The sequence below is a fragment of the Macaca mulatta genome, chromosome 20 (assembly GCF_049350105.2).
Source record: "Macaca mulatta isolate MMU2019108-1 chromosome 20, T2T-MMU8v2.0, whole genome shotgun sequence".
NCBI lineage: Eukaryota > Metazoa > Chordata > Mammalia > Primates > Cercopithecidae > Macaca > Macaca mulatta.
The window spans coordinates 25,481,922-25,509,915 of record NC_133425.1 but is presented as its reverse complement, the minus strand read 5'-3'; the positions used below and the strand labels follow the sequence as shown (position 1 = coordinate 25,509,915).

Here is a 27,994-nt window from a genome sequence, read left to right as displayed (position 1 = left end):
TGTTAGCTATCATTTTTCAAAGTAGAGACACAATGTTAAATTAAACAACATGGGGCCAGGTGCAATGGTTCACACCTGTAATCCCAGCACTTTGGGAGGCCAAGGTAGGAGGATCACTTGAGCCACGGAGTTCGAGACCAGCCTGGGAAACACAGCAAGACCCTGTCTCCAAAAACATTAATTAATTATGTACAGAGGAGGTCCCTGTGAAGAGTTCTATATGTTAAAAGATATAATGTTGCAATCAAGTATATTTGTAAGTATTTTGTTCATTATGATTCTGGGTAAACAATAAAATGTCTTAAGTCAGTACAGATAGGTGAACATGACATGGGATGTGAGAAGGAAATTTTTCAGTTCATAAGATGTGTGAAGACACATGAATGATAAAACGGAATGGACTTGCAAGGTCGAGTTTTGCAGAAGACAGTGATGAAGATCAGAGGCAGAAGAGTCCATTACCCACAGAAGGAAATTCATGAGGCTACAGACTCAATAAATTCTTGGGAACAAAATACCAAACATTGAGAATTCACACAACCTCAGCTGTCCTGACTGACGAAACTCCTCCCACTGTAATCCCCAAGATCTATTTTTCCCATTTATAGGAACTTATTATTATTATTATTATTTGATACGGAATTTCACTGTTGTCACCCAATGGCGCGATCTTGGCTCACTGCAACTTCCGCCTCCCAGGTTCAAGTGATTCTCCTGTCCTGTTCTGGCCCTGGGAACAGCAGAGCCCCCTCTGCTCATGGCTTCATGAGTGGACTTGCCTCACCAGGGATCCTGAATGCTGAGGCCAATGTTCCACTGACTCTGCCTGCACCTGCCCTGAAAGGAACCAGATGTTTAGAGACTGTAGGGTAGGGATCCTCCCACCCACAGCTCCTGAGCTCCTTTTTTTCATAGAATACTTGGTGTGCATCTCTAGAACTGAACTCATTACCCTTTTTTATCTGTCACAATGTCCCACATGAACCTGTGAATGCCTTTAGAAAAGAGAGTATGCCTAATTTATTTTTATGTACCTAGTACCTAGCCTATTACCTGGCATATAGGAGGTACTTATTAAATGTCTGCAGAATAAATGAGATGAAATGAATAAATGGCTAAGTAACCATTTAAGTAAAATTACATGTATATAATATACTTAAATATATATAGTTATTACATATATATATATACACATTTAGAACATCACTTAATCATTATATCACCAAGATAATTAACAGCATGAAATAATGTTTATAAAATAATGTCAAGTAAAATTACAGGAAACAAAATGATGTGTACACTGTGATTGAATTGATGAGGAAATGTTTACTTCTGGGCCGGAACTGGAAGAAAAATATACAAGAAGCATTGTACTGATTAATTGTTCTTAACTGAGTGGCAGGACTCACAGGGACTGAGCACAAAGGCTTTGGAGCCAGCCTTGTCTGGGATCAAAACCCAGCTCCATCATTTCCTAGCTGGGGACTTTAGGCAGGTATTTAAAGATGCCTCAGTTTTTTCGTCTGCAAAATGAGAATAACAATAGGACCTACATTATACGGTTGCCCTGTGCATTATATAGGTTGAAACACATCACGTATCTCACATGGTAAGTTCTCAATGGTATGTACACTTTCATGATGAGAGGGTTTGGGACATATTTTTATTATTATTTACTTATATCTATATATTTATATTTCAACTCTTAGATTCTGGGTGTACATGTGCAGGGTATAGTGTGTGTCACTGAGGTTTGGAGTACAATTGAACTCGTCACCCAGACAGTGAGCACAGTAACCAACAGGTGGTTTTTCAACCTTCATCCCCCACACTCCTCCCCTTGTCATACCCAGTATCTATTTTTCCCATTTCAAGGGACCTTTTTTTTTTTTTTTAATGGGATGGGTTTTCACTCTTGTCGCTCAGGCTGAAGTGCAGTGGTGCGATCTTGGCTCCCTGCAACCTCTGCTTCCTGGGTTCAAGTGATTCTCCTGTTTCAGCCTCCCAAGTGGCTTGGATTACAGGCGTCTGCCACCATGCCCAGCTAATTTTTGTACTTTTTTTAAGTAGAGACAGGGTTTCACCAGGTTGGCCAGGCTGGTCTCGAACTCCTGACCTCACGTGATCTGCCCTCCTTGGCCTCCCAAAGCACTGGGATTACAGGCGTGAGCCACCGTGCCCAGCCTTAGAGACTTTTTAAAAAATGTGTGCTTTAATTTTGTTATTTTGAATGGTCTAGTTTCATTGAATCCTGCCCACAATGAACACCACATCTCCCAGCCAGCTCGTCCCCTCTCACCACAAGATTAGTTGATCTTCAGCAAAGCTGTCCTGATTCAGCTAAAATACCTGCAGGTCAGCAAAGGACAAGAATATAGAGCTAAGAGGAGGAACGTTTGCCTCCAGCATTACAGGACTAAATTCTTCGATGATGAGAGTAAAATGCTGATGAATTCCCTTTGGGAGTACATGCTGTTGTGTCAAAATCATTGAAGATATTCGTTCTGTCGAGGAATGGGAAACTCAGGCCAGGAAGAGAGTAAAAACAGGACAGGAAGTCAGAGGGGCAAGTTTGAGGTTTAGCTGTACCAATAGTTGGCTGAAGTTTCTTCCTTATAGTGGGAATATTCCCAATATTCCAGAGCCACACAGCCAAGACTATCAATGGGAACAGTATTTGGATAGTCAGTCTAAGACACACAAGAAGGAGGGCATGAAAAGGTAGAAGCTGGGGGAGAAGGTAAATCACTGCAGACTTGCCATTCAGCTATCAGGGGCATGACGAACTAGAGTTAGTCAAGAAAAAAAAAAGACAGATGTGGCTAACCCTTGCACTGGGGAGAGCATGGGTTCATGAGTGGAGTTCGGATGTTCAAGAATCAGGCTGTTAAATCTCTCTGCCTACAATTTGGGATACAGGGATGATGTCAATGTGACATCAAGTAAGTGATTCTACATTTGCTCAGAAGTTCACCATTGCTTTCTAGACTGGATTTAACTTGATTTAGTTAATTTAATTATTTAATTTTTTTCTTCTGCTACCCCTGCCTCAGAATTTAACCCTGGCATTCTCTTTGTTTTGATATAAATATACCTTCCTCTACATCTTGGGTGGTAGTAGGTAGTGGCAGTAGGAGGAGTAATAGCACTCGTAATAATAGGATTGGCTGAGTTGTTATTAGGTGCTGGACACTGTTCCAAGTGATCGTACACACATTAATTCATTTAATTACAATAAACTTATGAGAAAGTACAGGAGAGTCTCTTGGTGTTTGCAAATGGCACCTCCACATCTCCCAGCCTGCCTTGGTTTGGTTGGCTAGGTATCTTATTCCGAATGGAACAGAACAAAGTGTGTCACTCCAGGCTGAGAGGGCTAAGTATCCACCTCACCTATGTGCTGTTTTCAAGGCTGAACTTCAAGGCTAAAGATTCCAAAATAGTGGAGCCAAATGATGAATGGGTTGGATCCCTGAGTTACTGCTTGGAAGAGAGCCACCCTGGAAAAATGTGAGACACCCATCAGTTAGTATAAGCAAGAAATTTTTACTATGGTTAGACACAAATATTTTTGGCTTGTTTTTTACAGAAGCTGGCACGAATTCATTACCCTGACTAAAATGTAGTCATTATGCCCACTTTAAAGATGAGAACACTGAGGCAGAAGTAGATAAGCAATGTATCCCAGGTCATACCAGTGAATGGCATACATGGGATTTGAACTCAGGTCTATCTAGCTCCAGAATTTATGTTCTTTCACCCTGTCCCATGACTTCACCCTGCACTCTTCAATAAATCAACAATCTCCACACTTTGGCTCACTCAAAAAACCCTTAAAAATCCTAACCCTAAATTCCTTGAGGAGATGAATTTGAGATTCCCTCCCATCTCTACTTGGTGACCTTATGATTAAACCCCTTTCTCTGCTGCAACCCATGTCTCAGTGCATTGACTTGTTGTGTGCATTGTGCAATGAACTTATTATGGTTATAATAGAATGTGGTGGACGTGACATTCTGGGATGTTGGAGGTCACACATTTTGAAGGCTTGGCACCATCTGCTTTTGTGCATTGGAGGAAGTCAGCCACCATGTAAGACTTCTGATGACCCTGAAACCAGCATGCTGTGAGGCGCCAACACCAGCCATGGGGAGAAGCTCCATGGGAGAGAACTACCCTCCAACAGCTGAGCTCCCAGCTGAAAGCCAGTACTGGCTTGTCATCCTGTGAGTGAGACCCTTAGAAGTAGATCCTCCAGCCCCAGAAGGACTGTTTCCATTGACACCACACAGAACAAAGAAAAGCCTTTTTGGCCAGGCGCAGTAGCTCATGCCTGTAATCCCAGCACTTTGGGAGGCCAAGGCCGGTGGATCACCTGAGGTCAGGAGTTTGAGACCAGCCTGGTCAACATGATGAAACCCTGTCTCTACTGAAAATACAAAAATTAGCCAGGCATGGTGGTGCACGCCTGTAGTCCCAGCTACTTGGGAGGCTGAGGTGGGAGAACCGCTTGAATTCGAGAGGTCTATTGCAGTGAGCCAAGATCACACCACTGCACTCCAGCCTGGGTGACAGGGAAAGACTCCATCTCGAGGAAAAAAGAAAAAAGAAAAAAGTCTTCCTCACTTCACTCTGCTCCAATTGCAGAATCATCAACAAAAATATGATTGTTATTATGTGAGATAGTAAGTTTCAGGGTGATTTCTTATGCAGCAAAGGTAACCAAAGTTTCCGTGGCATCTGCCTCATAACAACAGTTATTAATCTGAACATTTATTATTGCCACAATATTTCTCTATCTTCCTAGTGCGAGTCCCAGAGCTTAGTCCTTGTGGAGTACCCAGAGTCTAGAACAGTGGTTGGCACACAGTAGGTGTGCAAAGAATCCTAGTGGAAAGAAGTGTGCAGTGACCTTGAGCAAGTTTCACTCTACCTGACTTGTAGCACACACACCTGCAACAACCCTTCCTGGTTGGAGAGTGGTGTGAGACCTCCTTACAAGAAGAGTCTAAGGAAACACAAGCACCTGCTGATCCCCGTACAGCCAACAGCCACCTGTCTGTCTCCACATCTGTCTGTATCTCAAGAATTCATAGCAGGCTCCCAGAAAACACCAAACTGAGCCAAACAACAAGTCTCCTTTATTCAAGGTAGAAGTTTTGTGATTTAAAGTGCATGCATTAAGAGAGCTATGAAGGGCCAGGTGTGGTCACTCACGCCTGTAATGCCAGCATTTTGGGAGGCCGAGGCGGGCAGATCACCTGAGGTCAGGAGTTCAAGACCAGCCTGGCCAACACGGTGAAACCCCATCTCTACTAAAAATACAAAAAATGAGTGTGGCGTGGTGGCAGGCGCCTGTAATCCCAGCTACAGGCTACAGAAGGAGAATTGCTTGAATCCAAGAGGCAGAGGTTGCAGTGAGTGGAGATCACGCTATTGCAGTCCAGCCTGGGCAACAAGAGCGAAACTCCGTCTCAAAAAAAAAAAAAAAAAAAAAAGAGAGAGAGAGAGCTATGAAGGTTCACTGATCTTTCATAGGCTACACTGCTGCAGATAAAATTTAATTAAACAAATCTGTGCCGTAATGTGCTCACTGCTCTGAATCACATACAACTATTTTCCTTTCCGGGCCTTTGCCAGAGAAGAGGCAGGGGAAGGGGTTCAAGCTGGTGCTGTGCTTTGTGACTGAGACATGGGGGAGGTTTTTCTAAAGCGGGAATCAGAAGGCCTTTGGAAAAGCCATCAGTGAGCAACTGTGACCAGCTCTGACCACAACACATTGGAGTCATCATTCTCCAGCCTCGCGTCTTCCCGCCTTCACCACTCTCTTTGGGCTCTGATCGTCTCTCCACTGAAATGTTGTAGTAGCCTTCTTGTCTCCAGATCCACCCAGACTTAACACAAAACCCGTCCTTTCTTTTTCCCCAGCTGAGAATTTATTGCCCCAGTGCAGCCATATAAAAGCGTAAGTTATGATTTGTAACATTAGACTTTACTGAATTCATTTATCAAATCTACACATCTTTTGGAGGAATCTGTTGAGTTTTCTAGGTATAAAATCATACTATTGGAACTAGGAGTAGTTTGACTTCCTCCTTTCCAATTTGGATGCCCTTTACTTCTTTCTCTTGCCTGGTTACTCTGCCTGGGACTTTGAGTACTAGGTTGAATAGAAGTGGTAAAAAGGGGCATCCTTGTTTTGTCCCCTAAACAAGATTCTATCAACATAGAGCAAACAAGAACAACTTTTGGGTAGGTTACCAACATGGGCTGCTGTAGCCTTGAGGTATGAATAAAACTTTGCTGAGACAGCAGTGAAGAGAAGGTGTCTAGGGCGAGGGACCAATATGAACGAAAGCATGGAGGCATTTGAAAAATGGCGAACAATGTTTCATGTTGTTGAAGCATAAGATGAAAGGATGCTTCTCGAAATTTCAGGTGAACTTAGTCACTCTTTTCTCTGCATACCTTTAAAAAGTACACATTGGCTGGGCACGGTGGCTCACACCTATAATCCCAGCACTTTGGGAGGCTGAGGCGGGCGGATCATTTGAGGTCAGGAGTTCGAGACCAGCTTGACCTACATAGTGAAACCCCATCTCAACTAAGATACAAAATAATTAGCCAGGCATGGTGGCAGGCACTTGTAATCCCAGCTACTTGGGAGGCTGAGGCAGGAGAATTGCTTGAACCCAGGAGGCGGAGGTTGCAGTGAACTGAGATCGCACCACTGCACTCCAACCTGGGAGACAGAGCAAGACTCCCACTTAAAAAAAAATAAAAGTGTACATCACATTGTAATATAATTGAGCGTATTTCTCCCAAAACACTGCAAGCTACAGGACCATGTCTTACTCACATTGGTATCATTTTCTACCATCTAGTGCCTAAAACACACTAACCACTCCTATAAATGCTTGTTGAATGAATACATGAATTATATTATATTATTTGAAGTGCCCTGAGAACACAGATGCCACTGAGAAACTTGTGGTCAAGCTCTCAGAGCATGGGGGTTAGCAAGATGCCCACAGATCCATATAATTTGCATACTCATATATTTGCAGAACTATCATAAAGGTTCCTACTGGGAAATTCACTGGAAGTGTTAGCAGTAAAGGCAGTTGCTTAAAACTGTAGACTTTTATGGGTTTCCCGGAGACCAACTGTCAGGAATGAAAACTTGCACTAAGAAAAAAAAAGGTGCTTGCCAATTGTGGATTAGAAACTCATTCTGAAGGCTATAAAGCAACTGATGAGGTTTATTACACCTTTAGGACATTCTGCAGAGGCTGTCTTGTCTTGTCCCCTAGCCTAGAGACATATCCCTCTACAGCATCCCTGACCCATTGCCAACTAGCCTCTCTTTGAACAACTGTAGGGTAAATGCCACTGCACCAGAGGTCCAGGGTACCTATAAGGTTTTCTGGTCACAGATTCAGCAACTCATGAGGAGCTTTGAGTGACAAGGGAGGGATGTAGTAGAGTTTACAGAAATATCTTGTTCCCAGAGTCACCCTGCTAGACACCAATAGCCTGCATAGGACCACCCATTCTCTCGGTTAGCACTGACCTTTACAGAGCTTCTAGGTGAAAAGCTGCCACTGACCTTTGTTTCAAGTCTCTAACTCAACTCTTTATGTTGACTTTTTATAAAAATTATTTCATAAGCATATTCATTGGTCCCTCTCATCCCAGGCTTCTGTCTTTGCCAAGACTCAGGCTCTCTGGCATTAGACAGGTTGAGAATCTCTTATATGAAATGACTGGGATAAGAAGTAGTTCAGATTTTTTTTTTATGTTGGAATACTTCCATTATACTTACCAGCCAAGCATCCCAAATCCAAAATTCTGAACTCCAAAATGCTCTAAAGAGCATTTCCCTTGAGAGTCACCTTGGTGCTCAAAAAGTTTCAGATTTTGAAGCATTTTGGATTTGGGAGTTTTGGATTTGGGATGCTTAACTTTTACTGGGTTCTTTCCACCAATTACAGAATAAGATTTCTAAATTTTCACCGTAACATAGTGGTTAAGAGGTGAAAAACTGGAATCAGATCAGCATTAAATCTTGGCTTTTTTTCTATTTTGTTCTTTTGTTGCTTATTTATTCATTTATTCAATAAATATTTTCTGAGTGATTTCCATGTATCAGACACCCTATTAAGGAGTGGGTAGTGTGATCAAGCAGCTAGAAATGATTCTGTCTCTTCTGTTGTAAAGCTCACCTTTGGCAGGGGTAGAAAGGGAGGAGAAAGAAGGATAATAAACAGGTAAGCAGATTCAAGCTAGTTGCCTTTACTATCATTATTACTATGTGATAGAGCATTTGGGATTAGGTTTGGCTTTGAGTGACCGAAAACCGAACAATGGCTTTTAAAAAGATAATTTTTTTCTTTGACACAAAGTCTAAAGATAAGCCATCCAAGCCTGGGGTGATGGTCTCACAGTCAGCAAGGAGCAAAGCACCTTCTTTTATTTTGCTCTGCATGCTCAACCTCTTGGTCTATAGCAATTGCTGCCAGTTCTCCTATATCCCCTAAGTATTCACCATCTCTAAACATTCAGACAGCTCCTTTTTGCAAGCACCTGAGACTTTTCCCCTTTCTGTGCTAAGCTGGATGTTCAGTCCACAAAAAGCAAACTGGAAGTGCCAGGGAGGTAGCACCCCCAGGAGCACCCCTCAATCAATGGTAGACAGAACTGGGTGTATAAATACCCCAGCTCCCTCACCTTTCAAGGTGGACAGTTCTGAAGTACGTGCTGCATAGTTCACCAGAGTTCCCCAGCAGGAAGAATCCAACATAATTTCTTCATGAACACACCCATAATTGGCATCCTTCCCTTCTTGTTTCACTTTCTCACTCCTGACCTTACCAATGCTTCCCGGAACCACTTGGCAAATAAATCACTTGGTCTCAAAGCTCTAGAGCCTGCTCTTCAGAGGGAATCCAATTTATGACATGGTCTAAGATGGCCACTCATGCTCCACCCATCTCATCCACATTCCACCCAGGAGGACAGACAAAGCAATTAAAAGGAGTGGGTCCCCTCCCTTTAAAGAACATTTTTAGGGAGTTTCCCAGGATACCTTTGTTTATACCCTATTGGGCAGAACTTACATGGCCTCACTGGGTAGCAAAGGATGCTAGAAGATGTAGTTCTTATTCTGAATGGTCACATGCCCTGTGAGGTCAGGCTTTCTAGTACTAAGGAAGAAGGAGATAATGGCTATAATAAGTCAGCTCGTCAGTGTTCAAGAAATAGGCCAAAGCTTTGTGGAGTAGGCTGAGGACTCATGAGCAGTTGTTTGGGTTCCTGATGAAGCATAAATAGCATTTCACAAAGATCTTCCCTGGCAGCCCCTGAAGCCATCACACCTTGGTGCCTGCCTCCCCACCTGCTCCTCGACACAAGCTAAGCATAACTTACTCAGTCTCTCCAATCCTGGGAGACAAGCCAGGGCTCAGCTACATCAAACCGTGCCAGGATGCAATTTGTATATTAAAGTCACTGGAGCTGGCTGTTACTTCACCTTAATTTTAGATAACTAAGAAGGGCCTTACAAAAACCTAGCCCTCAAAAGGTCTAGATGATTCACACAGAGGCGTGACGGATGCATTGGAAAGATGTAGGATGGCACATGGCTTGTGACAAATGAAGGGTCCAGAGGTGAAAGCCACACTGGGAAGCTCCAAGGACACTGCAAACTCATAGAATTTCAGTGTCGCAGGGAAGTGGGGAGGTTTAAGGAAGCATCTGCTGAATGCTTACTGCATGCAGAAATGCACTATCCATGAAGACATTTAAAATTCCCAAGCCCTGTATGAGGTGGGTTTCGTGATTGGCACCGTTTTAAAGATGAAGAAACTGAGGCTTTGGTGGATGGGATAACTCACCCTTGCTCACATGGCAGGCAGGAGACAGACTGAAAATGATAGTAATAACAATATTAATAATAATGCATATTTAAATTCTTTTTATGTGTCAGGCCCTGTGCTGAGTACCTGTGATGCTTAAGCCACTCAAGCCTCACAATAACCCTTGAGGTAAGCGCTGTTAAAATTTCCTTCTTACAAATGAAGAAACTGAGACTGAGAGAAGTTAAGAGCTCATAAAAAATAACACCAGGACTTAAGAGATGATCCTGTCCAATCAGATGCTTGAATCCCCTTGATGGAGTTGCCTACCTGTGGCCACATGGCCATCATCTAAAAATGTTCAAGGTCAGAGACTGCATAGCCCCCAGTATCAGTCCATTTCTTTCCTGGAGGAAACCAACTGAACAGTCACTGTTTCGAGGCCCTGGACTCTTGCGCCCCATGGGAAGGACCATTACTTACACTGAATGACCCAAATGAAAGCGTGCCCTTGGACTGAGCCTGGAAAACTTTTTCTGTAAAGGATCAGACAATAAATCTTTCCAGCTTTATGACCCATGCTGTCTCTGCTACCACTACTCAGCTCTGTCATTGTGGCTCAAATGCAGCCACAGACACGACTACATAAACAACTGGGCGTGAATGTGTTCTAACAATATTTCATTTATGGACAATGAGTTTTATATGATTTTCATGTTCATGTACCACAAAATATTCTTTTTCTTTTTTTTTCCTTTTACTTTTTGATTTAATTCTTTTTTTTTTAAGTTCTGGGGTACCTGAGCAGGATGCGCAGGTTTGTTACATAGGTAAATAGGTGCCATGGTGGTTTTCAACCATTTAGAAATGTAAAAATCATTCTTAGCTCGCGGGCTGTACAAAATCAGGTGGCAGACTAAATGTGACTCACAGACTATAGTTTGCCAACTCTTGGGTCTAGGGTCTAGAAAAATGCCTGGGAAAACTGGTGCTCAGGAGCCCTAGTTTTCTTTCCCACTTAAAAAGCTGCTAAAGGATATGGCAGTGAATTGTTTTTGTTATAAAGCAGCAAGAAGACAACTGGAGTATAGTTTGGGGCTCGCACACCTCAACCCCAAGGACTGAAGTACTGATGTCTGCAACATAGAGAGTAGAAAGCAAAGTGGGATACAGATAGGATGCATGGGCTTTGCTAAGTAGGTTGGACATTCTTTAAATTGCCATTTGGGTGTATAGTACCAGGTGACAGTTCCTGCAATTAGTATAATGTGTTAGTGTTTTAGTATCTTGTATCTTCATCAAGACACATTTAGGAATGTATTATTATCTCCATTTCATAGGTAACGGAACCAAAACTCAGAGAGGTTAAGTGATGTACCCAATATCCACCCGGTTGTAGAAGGAACTCACACCCAAGGTTGCCTAACTCCAGTTTCTATGCACTGTGCATTCTGCAGAGGATGAGCAGAGACACCAAACCAAGGTCAACTTCCCTCTGGAAAAATTGGCAGTGGCTGCAGGCTGGCCTGCTGCATATTCATTGCTTTGGGCCTCATCTAGGAATACCTGCTGCTGACTTCAGCCTCTGATCTAAATCCCCTCTCAGCTTCCAGTTCCACCCAGCACCAAATGATGCTAGGAGGCCTACGCCCTAGCAGCAGGTGGAGGTCAGTGTTTACAGAAGGAAGGATTAACTTCAAGACCCAGTGGGGTGCCCCTGGATATAATCCCTGCTTCCTACAAAGCTAGGAGTCTACATGCTGTTTAGGACAAGGAGTGCCCAGTGGGGTGTGGACCGAGGAGTTGATCCACAGGCTGTGTTTTCAGTAATAATAGGAAGAGTCATCAAAGCTGGCATCCTGGAGTGCCCATCCCATGCTGAGCCTTGGTCAAGGGGCATCACATATGTTATTTGACTTAATCCTCATGACAACCCCAGAAGGTGGGGCTTATTGCATTTACTTTGCAAATGAAGGCACTCAAGCTCAGCTGATCAATGCAACATGCTGTGCAAGTCTGTGGGACTCCGAAGTCGATGCTCTTTTACCTACTGGGCTCAGGAATGCAGTCTCCAGGTGTCAAACCTAGATCTTTATCCTCTTCAGCTTGAGATGGTGCAAAAGCTACTATCTCAGGTGTTTGAAATGACTCAACAGAGCTGGTTGAAAATAAACATTTCAGGCAAAAAATAGTTAGATGTGTATGGCATCAAACAAGCAGTCTGACAGTCACCATTCATTCATTCATCTATTCATTCATCCATCCGACCATCCATTCATCCAAAGATCTATCCATCCATCCAATGAATGAATTATTCATTTAAAGAAATAATCATCATTGCCTGAGTGTACCCTGTGAGCCAGGCCCTATAATAATTCTGGGGAGGGAAAGCACAAAAATAACTAAGATCCAGTCTCTGTTCATTTGCAGGAGTTAACATTGGAGCGATGTGATGTCTCTGAGTGTGTTGATGGGAGTAAGCTATGGAAAAGAAGGCAGAGGAAGACCCAGGCCAAAGGACCACTCAAGGCCAGGGAGCAGATGTGTCAGCTAACTGGACATTGATGAGTCTGTGTCCCTTGATAGTCTCCATTTTTTTTCCTCCAGCCCACTGCCCTCACTGATGCCAAAGCTGTCCTTCTCCAAAATTTGGGTCAGGGAATAGATGTCACAAGCTGGTACAACACAGGTAATTTGTGAATTTGTGAAGCATTCTCAATCTGAGCTGTCCTTCTGCAAGGGGTGTGCACTAGGAGGTACTGGGTGCACTGGGGCTGTTCAAGGAGACCCTGATGACCGTCTCCAAGGGACAAGATTTTCTCCTTCAACAAACTTCGGCTAGCATCCTCTGAGCTCCATTTTTCAGTAGGCTTGCCTTGGGGCTCTGTTCTTGACCCATTTAGTCTAGTTTTAGCAAGAATCCTGCTTGGTCAGTTTAGTGAAAATCCTCCACCCTTGATATGTGATCAAATTCCTTATCCCCCATCCTTGATATCCAATCACCCTGTCCTACGCTTAACAAGAATCCTGCTGAGTCCATTTAGCCAGAATCCCCCTTATTCATGATCCTTCATTGACCCCTCACCTTGCTCCTTGGCCACAAATCTCCACTTCTCTCTGCTGTAGCCATAATAAAGCCCAATTCTACACTGAAGTCTCTCTTCCCCTATTGCAATAGTTCCCAAATCAAAACTGTCTTCACCACTTCAACCTCTGTCCAGTTCTGGTTTCCTCTGACACACAGATGCCATAAAAGAAAGGTCCCCAGTGGAAAAGAATATTCATTTGTTCATTCAAAAACATCACTAGACCTCATGAACATAGAGAGTAGAAGGAGGTTACCAGAGGCTGGGAAGGGTAGTGGTGGAGCTGTTGTGGGGGTATGGTGGGGCTGTTGTGGGGATAAGGTGGGGATGGTTAATGGGCACCAAAAATAGTTAGAAAGAATGAAAAATACCTAGTATTTGAGAGCACCATAGAATGACTATAGTCATGATAAATTAATTGTACATTTTAAAATAACTTAAAGAGGGTAATTGGATTGTTTGTAACTCGAAGGATAAATGCTTGAGGGGTTGGATACCCCATCCTCCACAATGTGTAATAAACATATTGCATGCTTTTATCAAAACATCTCTTTTACCCCATAAATACATACACCTACTATGTACCCACAAAAACTAAAAATACCTTTTTAAAAAATGTATTACCAGATGACACTTGCTCCAAAAAGCAGTGCGACCCAGCTGTTCTGTATCTAAGGGGGTAATAAATATCATCTACAAAGTCCGTGGGCTGACTGTTAGTTCAATGCTATCATCCTTAGATCCCACAATTTATGAATTGGCAAGATATTAAGTCTTGCTTTGCTTCAGTCTCCTCATCTGTAAAATAAGCCTAACCACAGCATTGCTGCACAGAGCCATGGAAGTCAGGTCAGGTGATGAGCGTCAGTGCTCCTTACAGTGGTGACATCACTGTAAGTGCTCAGTAGGTACCACGATGGTGACGACTGTAGCAGCCATCAGTATTAGGCATAAGAAAAGAAACTAGGTGATAGTGGCATTTAGTATCAGAGTCAAAGAACATTTATGGAATGCCTGGAGTTTTACACCATACCTAAACTCAAGAATCAATACAAGTAATTAGAACAAGGGGGTACAGACTGATCAATAGTGTGAGAATGGAGCAACAGGAGAAATTATTTCCAGCTGGGGGGATGAAAGATGTTCAAGGAAAAGCAGTGATGCGGGGACCATGTATGACCGGAATTTATACATGAAGAGGGATCCAGAGGGCATTTCAAGAGGAGAACACACACAGGGGAAGATGCATGGCCCCAGCACATTACAAAGCTAACACCAGCCAACAACCTTCATCCAGAAGCCTAAAATCCAAAATGCTCTGAAAAAAAAAAAAAAAAAAATATATATATATATATATATATATATATATACTAGTTTTTGTCCCTAACTGGAGCTGTTCTGATTTAAACATGTATACAAATTTTATTTTCCTATTTTTTATTTTGTATGATCATGTTTTATTTTCCCATTTTGAATGATCATGTTTCATGGCAGAATATACAAGAGTCTGGTTGTGGGCTGTTGCCTCAGAATCAGGTCAGTAGCTGTTGCACCGTCTCAAGCTGAAGAAGGATAAAGACCTGGGTTTGACACCTTAAGACTGTCGGAGCTGTTCTGTATTATATGGTGCATGTACCTCATTGACTTTCTAAAGTAGGAATAGTTCAAACTTTCAAAACATGTCTGGGTTAAAATAAGAAGATATGAATGTATATTAATACCACCTAATATTTACTAAGCACTTATATTCCAGGCACTTCTCAAAGCACTTAACCAAATTAATCCTCCTGATGGAGGTAGGCACTGGTATTATCTTTTTTTTTTTTTGCATAGATCATGAAACTGATGTACCAGAAGATTAATTATTTGCCCATACCTGCACAGCTGGGAAGTTTTAAAGCCAGGACTCAAAGCCACAAAGCATTGCCTCAAAGCCTGCACTCCTAAATATTACACTTGACCACCCACATATACTATGATTTAAGTAAGAGCAAGTGCAATTGGTTGTATCATTAATTCAAAATTCTTCCATCCTTCCTTTCTTTTTCCAAAAACACTGTACTTCCCACTGCACTGAAACAGGGCTTGCTTTAGCCAATGAAACACTAACAAAGGTGACATGAGCAGAAACTATAAATGGGCATTTGTGGTTTGGCTTAGCTGCTCATACTTGTGATTTTGCGTTTTAAAAAAATAAAAATAAAAATGACCTGGGTGACTGCATGGATTCCAGAATAAGAAACAAATAAATGAGACCTGAACGCAGTCCACAATCAGAAGCAGCACTTCCTGAGCCAACTCACAGACTCGTGAAGGAGAAAAAATGAATGCTTGTGTGGGCCACTGAGATTTGGAGTTTTTGTGGGGGTGGTTACACAGCATTATCAGAGCAATCACTGATTAATACAACAAGTTGTTAGACTTGCTGGGCATGACATGGATAATGGAGCATTTTCTGAGATGAGGATTTAAAGTTAACATTAGCCATATTGGGTCATGTCCTAAAAACAATGTTAAAGATTTTTAATTTCATCCTGATAGCAATGGAAAGCCTTCAAATGCTTTTATGGAGTACCATGAAATGATATGCCTTTGATTTCCTACATTGCAATCAGATTCATCTTTTCAAAATATAAATGGAGTCATTACCTCCGTTCCCCATCACCACACACACTTGCTTAATACCTTTCTAATGTATTCCATTGTTCTTAGGACAAAACCCCAAACCCTTCACAGAATCCAAGGCCCCTCTGCTCAGCTCCCCAACCACACTGGGACATTGGGTGTTATGCTTTCTCTTGCCTGCTGCTCCCAATCACACTGCCCTTCAGTTCCTTGAGTGTGCACTACCTTTTTGCCACAGGACTTTTGCACCTGCCTTCCTTGCTGCTAGAAGTGATTTTTTTTTTCCACTAACTCTTTGCCTACTTACCTCTCACTTGCATTGTAACTTCCTCCCAGAAGCCTTTCCCGATCTGTTTGGTTAAGTAAATTGCCCCTGTTACCTATGCTCTTCGCACCATACACTTCTGTTACATTTCACTTATGGCAGTTGCAATTTCACATTTGTGCATAAAATTTGATTTGCATCCATGTCTGCCACTAAATCGTCTGCTTCCTGAGAGCAGCTACAGGATCCTTTTTTCCCCTTGTCTTTGTATCCACGGCATTTGCACACTCCCTGGCGCATTGCTGATGCTCAGTGAAATCTGTGGAGTGAAAGGATGCTGTGGGATGACAGCTTAGATAGCAGAGAGGACAATGGATTATTCTGGTTGCCCAAAGCACACAAGAACATAACTAATCCTTCTTCCTTACATCAGCCCTTTCAACTCCCCCTTGATTTCTCTGAGACTTTGCCAAGACAGATCTCTCACAAAGCAGCAGTGTGGTGTGAATGCATTATCAATCTGTTACTACCCACCAGGAAATATGACCTTAACACACTGCAATATGGCCAATCTCTGTGACAGGTGTTCATCCCGTGTCCCTCAACATCTGCACTGTAATTTTACAATCCAAAAGCCTCCTGTAATTGGAAGAGGATGAAAACATCTGGATGTTGCAAACTCTCTCGACAGGTTGTCTATACCATCACCTTCAAAATCGATGCACAAGAAATGAGAGTTTCTTGAACGGCAGAAAGAGTGGCTGGCGGCAGAACATACTGTTTAAGCCTCTTCATAGTATTAAGCAAAGACTGTCTGGATTTCCTTTGGGAGTGACTAGAATTGGGATCTGGCAACAAAAGGGACCATGGGTAGGACAGAATGATAACTTCATTTTGAATGGGTGCTAGGGAAAAAGGGAATCCATCATTCATGTAATATTTGGGAAATGAAAAAGTGAATTCAGTAAATAATCAATAAGCTAAGTTCATTTTGGTCAAAAGATGGAAGCCTGTATCTGAATGAAAGTGGAATGGAATGGTGGGTTGTTACACATGGGCATGATGGCAACATGGAGAAACTGAGGTTTGGAAAATGGGCAGTAGGCAAGTAGAGTGCCAAGGTATATGATCTCATTTCATTACAATCCCAAAATCAACTGCAGTGGTATCACAGACTGAATAAATTTTGCAGAACAGAAAAACCAAGTTGTTGATAACAAAAGTTGGCGAAGACATTGCAGGAGTAGAAATTGTACTGACTGCTTTGAGAAGTACCTTGGCATTATCTTTTAAAAATTATGACACATATTTACTGTGATGCAGCAATTACTATTTTCAGAGTATATCAAAGGAAACACCCAGGTACAAAAGAAGGTGTATAATGAGAAGTTAACTACAGTGTGTTCATCATGGCAAAAGCCTGGGAACCAAATTTGGTACTAGTGGACTGACTAAATAAACTCTGGTGTAGTCATCTATGGAACATTATGCAATCACGAAAAATGCATTAACATGTAAATACTTCCAAGATACATTATTGAGAAAGAGGGGGAAAAGCAATTTATCAAATTACATGGCTAGTATAACTTTCTTAAGTACACACACTCAATATGAACAATAATATACAATATACACAATAATTATATTGTATGTGGTGCATTTTCGGCAGCCATATATTTGCCAGCAGGTAGGAGATGGTCTGATACATTATACTATAAATTGTTAACAGTAGTCATGTTTGGGGATGGAGTGGGAACTGGAATTAGATATAGGAGATCAGTGGGAATTTTAGCGCTGTCTAATATTCTGTTTTACTTTGTTTTGTTTTTCACAGAGGATAATATAGTAACACTTTATGAAATTAAAAGAATTTTTTTAAGTCAAGTTGTTCAAATAAGCATGAATGAGTAACATGGAAGCCAAGGAACTCAGCTGAGTGAAATCACAGTTGAAAAGGGAGATTCCCTCAGAAAGAGACCCAGGTTTCCAGATGCCTGGATAAGGCTTCTTGGGGCTTTTACTGATGACTGGTCATTGGGCACATGAACATTCCTAGCCCTGTGCTACCTCCAGATATCCAGGAACTTATAATGAAAGAGGAGGCAGTCAGAGACCGGGTAGGAAGATAGAGAAGAAGAGTTTTGGGAGAAGAAAAACACCCATGGGACCGCACCTGCACCACACCTGTTAAGTAGCTCATGGGGTGAAATGTAGTTAAGAACTTCCTCTTATGCCAGGACGTTTGCTCAGAAGGGACTGTCTCAACTTAGGCACAGGCACAATAAATCAATGGAAATGTCCTTAACCCAGCTCATTACAATATCATTAACATCAGCATTGTGGTTTTAGTGCCCACCCCCCAGGGGATTTTGCTTAGGCATTCATAGGTAATAACCAAGATGGAGTTACTATGGCCAACCCCAACCATGTGCAGGTGCAACATTCCCAGGGGAGAATTTTACCCCTTTCATTAAGGCAGAATCCAAAGAAAACTTCCTTGTTTCTGCCACATACAAGACCCAGAACTTTGCCCCATTCCTGGCAACCCACTTTGAGGTCCCCTCTTGCTGTTGAGAGCTTTTCTGTCACTTAATAAATCCTACTCTGCCTTACTCACTCTCCAGTGTCTGCATACCTTATTCTTCTTGGTTGTGGGACAGGAACTCAGACCTGGCTGAACTAGGGAGTGAGGAAACTGCAGCACTAACAAATGTAGAAAAAGAGGCTCTTTCATTGTGGATCAGCAACTGGGGACAAGAGAGGGGAGGGGAGGAGAAGGAAAGTAACAAGAAGTAGGGAAATTTACCGCATCTCTTAAGGAAATATTTCCCAAGAATCACTGCTGACACTAGGCATATTTAAAGAGTTTATACATCATCTGAAAGCGATTTATAGTTAAATGTCTAAATATACAAAGTACTTTTAAGCTCTGGTGAGGAAAATGCCAAGCAGAGAAGGATAAACAAGCCACGAAGCAGAAACAATCATAGGTCTCACCCAGTCCGAAAATTCTTAAATCTCACCACGTTGTTGTGAGGATTAAATATGACCGCTCATGAAAACGCCCTTGGAAAATTGTAAAATGGTATACAAATGTTGCTTATTACCATGATTATGTCATAGTTGGTTTTACATCAGAATTTGATAACAGAGCTAAAAATGGAACTCATAATGGAGTTTGGTATTCTATTCAGCCATCCGCCCTGACTGTGAGCACTTTAGAAGAATGATTTTGCTTTTACAAGAAATCATCCTCAGGTTTTTTTTTTAAATAGAAGTGCTATACCCACATTTAAAAGTTTTGGTAATAGAACAGACATAAAGTCGCCCATATTTTCAACAGCCCCAAAATGTCATCCAGCATTTGCCATTAGACTTTTTCTGCCTTCCTTTTGAGTCTTTTCTCATTAGTGCCTTTTACATAGTAGTTAAGCACTGTGGGATTCTACACTTCGTAACCTGCACTTACCACTGATACTATAAACAGCACCTCATGTTGCTCTAGAGTATTCAGAACTAGGCAATATTTGCTGGATTCAATGTATTACAATCTATTTAATCCATCCTTCATGTTGGAACACATGTTATGTCCTCCATATATATTTCCAGGGGATATCTTGGCACAAAAAGTTTCCATGCCCCTGATGCTTAAGAATATCTCAGCATTTAAAATATGGTTGGTGAGAAAAATAAAATAATAAAATAAAATATAGTTGATAAGTGGCAATTGGCAGGGGTTCAATTTTCCAGATTTTTATTATTAGAATTATGGTTATGGTTAGTGTTATCATTTTGCTTTAACGAAGAGGATTGTTTTTTGAACTGCTTGGTTTATTAATGTTTTAAGATAAAGAAATAAAACACTCTCTGGGTACTACAGAGTTTATTTTAAAAACAAGACAGGGAGGTTGGGCATGATGGCTTGCACCTGTCATCCCAGCACTTTGAGAGGCTGAAGTGGGAGGATTGCTTGAGGCCAAGAGTTTAAGACCAGCCTGGGCAACATAGCAGGATTCTGTCTCTACAGGAAAGTTTTTTAAAAATCAGCTAGGGATGGCGGTGGATGACTGTCATCCTAGCTAACTGGGAGGCTGAGGCAGGAGGATCACTAGAACCCAGGCGTTCGAGATTGCAGTGAGCCACAGTCGCACCACGGCACTCCAGTCTGGGCAACAGAGAAAGACCCTGCCTCTAAAAAATATATAAAAGAAAAGGAAAAAAAAGGGAAGTGATAACACAGTAGAATAATAGAAAATAAAGGCCCCAAGGACCTAAGGAAATAATTCTATGAAGAGACAGCCTGTTTAACACAGTAAGGCAGCCTGGGGTGATGAAAGTCCTGTTTTTCAGTACTCTTTGAGAAAGGATTTTGACTGGCAGAAGACCTCTCTATACTCCAGATGACCCTTCACTCTAAGGCTGTCAAACAGGAGGAAATATAATAAGATATGTGATTATAACCCTGAGAGACTCATTGCTCAACAAACATTCAGAACTCGTCACTGGTTGGTGACTCACTTCTTCCAAGAATTCTATTGACCAGATTGTTCAGAATCCACTCTTTATATCATTCATTGTGCAATGGATATCCCATCATCTCTTGTTTCTCCTCCCCCAGTCTCCAAGTTAGGAGCCTCAGGACCGACAACATGCCTGAGTTCTGAAATCCATCAGTTGGTACAGGCCCCACTATCTATGTCTTGCTGCCAGCAGACCCAGGTCCAAGTGACGCGAGCTGATTCTATTCATCCCCTAAATTCTTTCAACCCCTACATTAAATGAGCTAATTCTATCCTACGGTCCAAGCTGTTGTTCCTTTGTTGAGTCATTAAACAAATATTGAATGAGCCCCTATCACGCATCATGCATAGTTATAACTGAGGATAAAAGAGAGGACGATCAGACAAAGATCCTGCCCACACAGAATTCTATTCTAGTTCTGGGAGATAGAAAATAAAGAAGTTGGCCAGGCATGGTGGCTCACGCCCGTAATCCCAGAACTTTGAGAGGCTGAGGTGGGAGAATCACAAGGTCAGGAGATCAAGACCAACCTGGCCAACATAGTGAAACGCCATCTCTACTAAAAATACAAAAAATTAGCCGGTTGTGGTGGCGTGTGCCTGTAATCCCAGCTACTCAGGAGGCTTAGGCAGGAGAATGGTGTGAACCCAGGAGGCAGAGCTTGCAGTGAGCCAAAATTGCACCACTGCCCTCCAGCCTGGGCGACAGCAAGTTTTGTTCCGTCTCAAAACAAAAACAAAAACAAAAATAAAACAAAACAAAAAATAAAATAAAGAAGTTCACAAATAACAGTGCAAGTCTGGGTATGCTACAAAGGATAAAAAACTGGGTATTGGCCAGGCACGGTGGCTCATGCCTATAATCCTAGCACTTTGAGTGGCCAAGAAAGGGGGGATCACCTGAGGTTGGGAGTTCAAGAGCAGCCTGACCAACATGAAGAAACCTTGTCTCTAAATTAATACAAAATTAGCCCGATGTGGTCACGCATGCCTGTAATCCCAGCTACTCAGGAGGCTGAGGCAGGATAATTGCTTGAACCTCGGAGGCAGAGACTGTGGTGAGCCAAGATCGCACCATTGCACTCCAGCCTGGGAAACAAGGGCGAAACTCTGTCTCAAGAAAAACAAACAAAAAACAAAACAAAACAACAACAACAAAAAAAAACCAGAGTATTGGGTTTTGAGTACCTAGTGGTGGGGAGAAACTATTTTGGTCTCAAAGTTGCAGGAAGGCCTTGGTGAGAAACTAACAGCTGAGATGAGACTTACATGAAAAAGAGCCAGACAAGTGAAAATCTACCAATTTAACATAAGAGTGTCCCAGGCAGGACAGCAAGGGCAAACAGCCCTGGGACAGAAATGAACCAGATGTGCTCAAGAAACAGCAAGAAAACCATTGGTTGGATTTTCCGGTTAAAGTTCAGAAAACAAGGGAGAGAGTCGGTGGGGAGATGAAGATGAAGAGAAAGCCAGAAAACACATCACTTGGGCAGTGAAGGACTTGGTAAGGAGTTTTATGTTCACTCTGAATGTAAACCTTCTGCCTGGATTGGCACTTTCATCCATATGGTCAACCTACTTCATGCTCCGACCTCAATTATGATCTGTGCATACTTCTTGCAAATCTTCTTCTCTAGGAGTTTGGCTCTGCTGTCCATGCCCCTGGTCAAGGCTTGCAGAGTTGCCTAAACATGAGAGCTCTCCCAGCTCTCAGCATAGCTGGAACGAACTCCAGCATTCTGGTTCATTCTGCAAATCCCTGCTCATGTTATAAATCCCTTCCGAACCATGTTCAGTTATGCTTTGCCTTGACATCTTAGGCATTTTGGAACTAGGTAAGTATAGCCTAAACCCATACTAAGCAGGATTCTACTTGGTACCGTCTCTTTTCTCCTCCTCTTTGGCCTGCTGCCTAACCCTAGCATGCCTTATCCTGACCACGCTCTTATTAAGGCTTAATCATACATCACAGTGGCCCCAGAATAGTACTGGTAAGCTTAATCATCAGACTAATTCACTGGACTTAGCTCCAAATAACTCTTAGCTGTTTCAAAAAAAAAAAAAAAATCAAATCTGGAGATTTCTCACAATTGAGGACATTTAAAAATTATGTTCAGGCTCTGATGGCAATTTCCAAAGAGCACTTCCCGGAATAGCTGGGAAATTGCCATGTAATTGAAATAAAGCTCTGACCTCCTCTGAGGTCTGCTTGGGAGAGGAATCACATCCATGTGGGTGCATAAGAACCAATGTATTTGTGAATAATCAGTCTTATTACCTACCTACCATCCCATGTGTTTACAGTTGTAACTCTTGGGGCACCTTGGGGTCCAGAGTCTTATCCAGTAAATTAGGCACCAAACTAGGAGAGCCAGGCAGCAAAGCTGAAGAGTCACATTAAATATCTGCATTTGAGGCCATAGCTCCCTTCATGGCATAATTTCCAAACCTTCCTCATTCTAGCTGCCCTATTTTTGCCTGTGGTTTCCAGTGAACACGTTTTAAAATGGCACTGAGGACAGAATGTTCCCCTCCCAGTGCAGCCTGAGCAGTGCAAAGAGGCAAGTATGGCAAGCATCTCTGCAGAGAACGCAAGCTGACAAATAGGACGTTTACCTTTTAAAACTAATGTTGGCCAGGTGCGATGGCTCATACCTGTAATCCCAACACTTTGGGAGGCCGAGGCAGGTGGATCATCTGAGGTTGGGAGTTCGAGATCAGCCTGACCAACACGGTAAAACCCCATCTCTACTAAAAAATACAAAAATTAGCTGGTCAAAGTAGTGGGTACCTGTAATCCCAGCTACTTGAGAGGCTGAGGCAGGAGAATTGCTTGAACCCAGGAGGCAGAGGTTGTGGTGACCCGAGATCACACCGTTGCACTCCAGCCTGGGCAACAAGAGCGAAACTCTGCCTCAATAATAATAATAATAATAATAAATGTTGTCAGCATTTAAAAGTTGAAAGAGTACCCATAAAATCAAGGTCTCAAAACTTTCCTTAAAAACCTGTAAGATCTGGTTAGTTTGGGTCTACATTGCTTGTAAGGCAACAAACAGTCCATGGGGTGTAGCATCTATCTATACCCTTAGGGAAAGGGTATGAGCTCCTACTCACCACCATCCCCACCTGGCCCAATGAGGTATGTGTGTTTCTGGTCTCTGCATGCAGGAACTACCAGCCAAACAATTAACAGTGGTTAAACGATTCTAATTTGGAGTCAGAGGGCCAAATTTATGCATTCAGCCATCACTGGTCATCGCTGATCACTTACTAAATACGAGACGTCGGACTAGATTCTAGGTACACAGCATGAGACAGACATTCCTTTTGCAGAATGTCTGGTTTAGCAGGAGAAAGGGGGTATAAGCCAATAGTTACCTCATTTGCTTATGAAGTGCAAAGGTGAGAAGTGCTTCCAAAGAAAATTAGAGAGCACCATTAAAACAAGAAATAGAAAAACCTGCCCTGTCCAAGAGATCAAGGAAGACTTCCCTGATAATGTAACATTTAAGCTGAGCCTGCAGTAAAAGGGGAAGTAGAGAGGGGACATGGAAAACGGAAGCAGGAGAGTTCAAGGCCAAGGAAATACCAGACGCACTGGCCTTGAGGCAGGAAGGAGGTTAGCACATGGGAATTAAAAAATAGCCTTTTGCTTTTCTTCTCCTTTTTTTTTTAATACCATAGATAAAACCTTGGGAGTATTTTATTTCTGTTTATTTCTTAAGAACAGGTACCAGCTCCCTATCACAGCTGCAGTCTTTCCAATATACTCAGTATGGTTGAGCAAGAGATAGGTGTGCGAGCTCCTGCCTGTGTTTTTACACAGACGCATGGATCCCAGGCAGAAGATGCACACTTATTTTTTTCCTAAAAAGACAATGAAATATATGTAACTCGAAAGTCCCCAACCTCATCTGCCTGCAACTACAAAATGAGATTACGCTCTTCTTGCAGACACAAATTATTATGGCCTGAGGTCCTCCAACTGTCTCCCAGCTGTTCCAGAGAGCTTCCCTGGGCCTCCTGTGTGTCCAGAATTATGTTCTTGGTTTCGGTTTGCTCTGATCTTCTTGTCTTGCTGGGCCCAGCTGTCCTCATTGGTGACAACTGCTGATGCTATGCTTGGCTTTGGGGAAAGGATACAGTTGTTTGGGTCAGGTTTGGTATATTTCAACATCTGCTAGTAGAATCTGAACTCAAAAGCACTTGTGGAGCTGAAGAACTTTTCCATTGCTGAACCCAAAGCTTTCTGATTGCCCCAGAAAGCCCAGCTGGATGTCTCCAACCCTGTGCATTTCCCTCCTACTGCCTTGTGGTCAGCACGCCACTCATGTCCACCAACAGACCCCCTCAACACTGCAGAGCTTGGAATCTTCACTAGGTAACTTTGGGCTAATTGCTGAATCTGCTCATTCCTGCTTCTGCAGCTGCAAAACAGATATACTTACCAACTTCCCTGTGTCAATGGGAAGATACAAGGGGTAAATGAGTATAGAAGCATTCTGTACATTCTGAAAATACTCGCACAGCACATCAGAGCTACGCCCCAATCAAAAGCTGTAAAAAGCTTCTCATTGTCAACCAGGCAACATGAAACAGTGAACTCCAGAAAGTTCTCAGGCTCATCATAATCCAGCTTCCACCTAGCTCCCCAGCTGCACCTCTCGCCAGGACACTCTACAAAACCAGTGAGACCACCACTCAGGGTTTCATGAACCCACTGGCTTTCCTACGCTTCTGAGCACGGGCTTTCCTATGCTCCTGTTCCTCTGCCTGGAATGCCCTTTCTTTGCTACAACCACTACAGGTAAATACGATCGCATAGGAGTCCCTTTATTAGAAATGAGAAAATATTCAGCTTAAGTGATATAAGAAAAAGAGAATTAACAGGTTTGTATAAATTAATAGTCTATGGGCAAGATTTCAAGCACAACTTGGTCTAAGGTTGAACTAATAATAGTAGGACAGAATTTCCGTTTCTTCATTTCTGTATTTCCTTAATATTGGTGCCATTCTTACCCCCCATCAACTCATCCCACAGTTACATTAGTTCTTCCACCTACTTTCTCTTTTGTTGGCAACCAGTTGGACAGATGTTCAATTTTCCTATTGACTAAAAAAAACAAAATGGTCCCAGAAAGGTATGACCTTGTCCCTAATTGATCCCAACTTGAGTGGCCAAAAGATAGCATGCCCTGACTGTCTGAGCCAATCATGCATTCCATGGATCTGAACCAATCTCATCCAAAGCACAAAACCTGAGAGATGTCTACAGTCTTCTAATGCCAAATGCCAAATACTCGGTGGTACAAAGACAAATATCTACTACCACTACACCTGCAACTGTACTTTCCATTTCCATTCTTCCTTCCAAAACTCTATCTTGCCTGCTATGTGAAATTATATTATGCTAGAAAAGCAGTTACTGTATTTCCTAGAGTCTCACAGTTTTCTGCAGAAACCTCATCTGTAGAATTTATGCCATTGGGCTACAATGCATCCTAATCTGTTGCTGTGAGTTCCCCAAGGTGTATCAAGGGCCAGAACCAGCCTTATTCATCCCTTTATTCCCTGCATGGAGCACATTCCCTGACACAGAGAAAATGCTGTGTAACAGCTGATGAATGGGTAACTATCTATGTATTTTCAGCTTTAACCTTTTTTATGATCTTTATTAATTACTGGCTAAATTCATCTTGTGATCAGACAACACTTCTTAGATCTTATTTGTTTTTCTCCTTTTACATGAACACATTCCAAGTTGGCTTTTCTTCTCATCTGGTGAGGAAGTAACTCATACTTTAGACCTAACACAAGATTTTTGCATGAGCTCCTACTAAATGTCAACTTACTGGTGTCTCTCTAGAGCTTTAACTTGATCAGATGATTCTGAATCCTGATTTCATCATGTCTCAGTAATTACCACACCCGGCCTTGTATCATCTGCATATCTGATTAGTGGGTCTTCTAGGTCCCTACCAAATCACTTAGTAGGACAGAACTGAACATAGAATCCCAAAGATCATTAATGGAATTCTCTCTCCAGGTGCTGACAGAAATATCCATTCCAGCTGGAAATCCACATAATGGTATCATTATCACCTAAATACATCCCTGTCTTGTCAAAAGGACCATCATGGAGATTATCCCTCAGTTACTCAGCAGAAGTCAAGAGATTCTAGTATCTCGGCTGGATGCGATAGCTCATGCCTGTAATCCCAGCACTTTGGGAGGCCAAGGTAAGAGAATGACTTAAACCCAGAAGTTCAGCTTAGGAGCCAAGCCTGGGAAACATGGCAAGACCTCATCCCTATTTTCAAAGTTAGTTTTCAAAAGTTAAAAAAAAAAAAGATTCTGATATCTCAGTATACTTTTATCAGTCCCAGAAATTATTTTTTTAACGACATTTTTTTACGTGGGAGATTTCATATAAATGTCTCAATGTCTATCTTTTTAAAAAGGCCAAATATGCTATAAACATATAAACATTATAGCAGCTTTACTCATAAGTTGCCAAAACTTGGAAACAACCAGGTGTCATTTAGCAGATGAATGGATAAACAAACTGTGTCACATCCAGACAATGGAATACTATTCAGCACTAAAAGGGAATGAGTGATCAAGCCACAAAGACACAGAGGAACCTTTACTGCATATGACTCCATGAGAGAAGCCAATCCAAAAATGCCGACATACTGTATGCTTCCAACCATATGACATTCTGGAAGAGGAAAAACTATGAATAAAGTAAAAATATCAGTGATTTCCAGGAGTTGGGGGAGGGGAGAATGAAAAGGCAGAGCACAGAGGATTTTTAGGACACTGAAAATACTCTGTGTGATGCTGTTGGGGTCCGCGTGTTTCCTAAACAAAGGAATGAATACACAAGACAATACAAGACAAGACAAACATGGCGGCTGCCTCGAATGGCGCGCTCTGCTTTATTTTATACAGTCGTTTGTGGAATGTTGCCAAGTCACAAGACACATTGTTGTTTTTCTGACCTTTCCCTGACTTTCTGGATTTTCAAGATGTTTACACATAAACAAGCCCCCAAAGCCCTGCTTCGTTTGCAAGAGCAGGACTTATCGGGAACATCTCGTTTGCGAGCACGTAGTCCTCTACAGATGCTTTAATGATGGACACAAGCCATTATACATTTGTCTGAACCTATACAATGGACAACATCAAGAGTGAACCCTAATGTAAACTACGGACTCTGGGTGATAATGGTGAGTTAGTGTAGGTTCATCAGTTGCAACCAATGTACCACTCTGGTGGGGGATGTTGTTCATGGGGGAGTGTATTAGTCCATTTTCACACTGCTATAAAGAAATACCTGAGACTGGGTAATTTATCAAGGAAAGAGGTTTAATTGACTCACAGTTCCATACGGCTGGGGAGGCCTCAGGAAATTTACAATCATGGTGGAAGGTGATTAGACCTTCTCACACTGTGGCAGGAGAGAGAGGAAGCAAGCAGGGGAAATGCCAGACACTTATAAAACGATCAGATCTCATGAGAATTCACTTACTATCATGAGAACAGGAGTGGGGAACCACCCTCATGAGCCAATCACTTCCCTCCCTCAACATGCGGAGATTACATGGATTACAATTCAAGATGAGATTTGGGTAG

At 42.2% G+C, this 27,994-nt stretch overlaps 1 protein-coding gene and 1 long non-coding RNA gene across 2 annotated transcripts in view; one reads left to right on the top strand and one right to left on the bottom strand.

Moving 5' to 3' along the window:
• LOC114674443 (uncharacterized) overlaps positions 1–13,645 on the top strand; it is a 103,588-nt gene extending 89,943 nt beyond the window's left edge. The window contains exons 6-7 of the long non-coding RNA XR_013411733.1: positions 9,989–10,046; positions 12,288–13,645. This is a non-coding gene — a long non-coding RNA (uncharacterized LOC114674443). The remainder of the gene's footprint in view (positions 1–9,988; positions 10,047–12,287) is intronic.
• HS3ST4 (heparan sulfate-glucosamine 3-sulfotransferase 4) overlaps positions 1–27,994 on the bottom strand; it is a 441,443-nt gene that overhangs the window by 167,020 nt on the left and 246,429 nt on the right. The window lies entirely within an intron of this gene.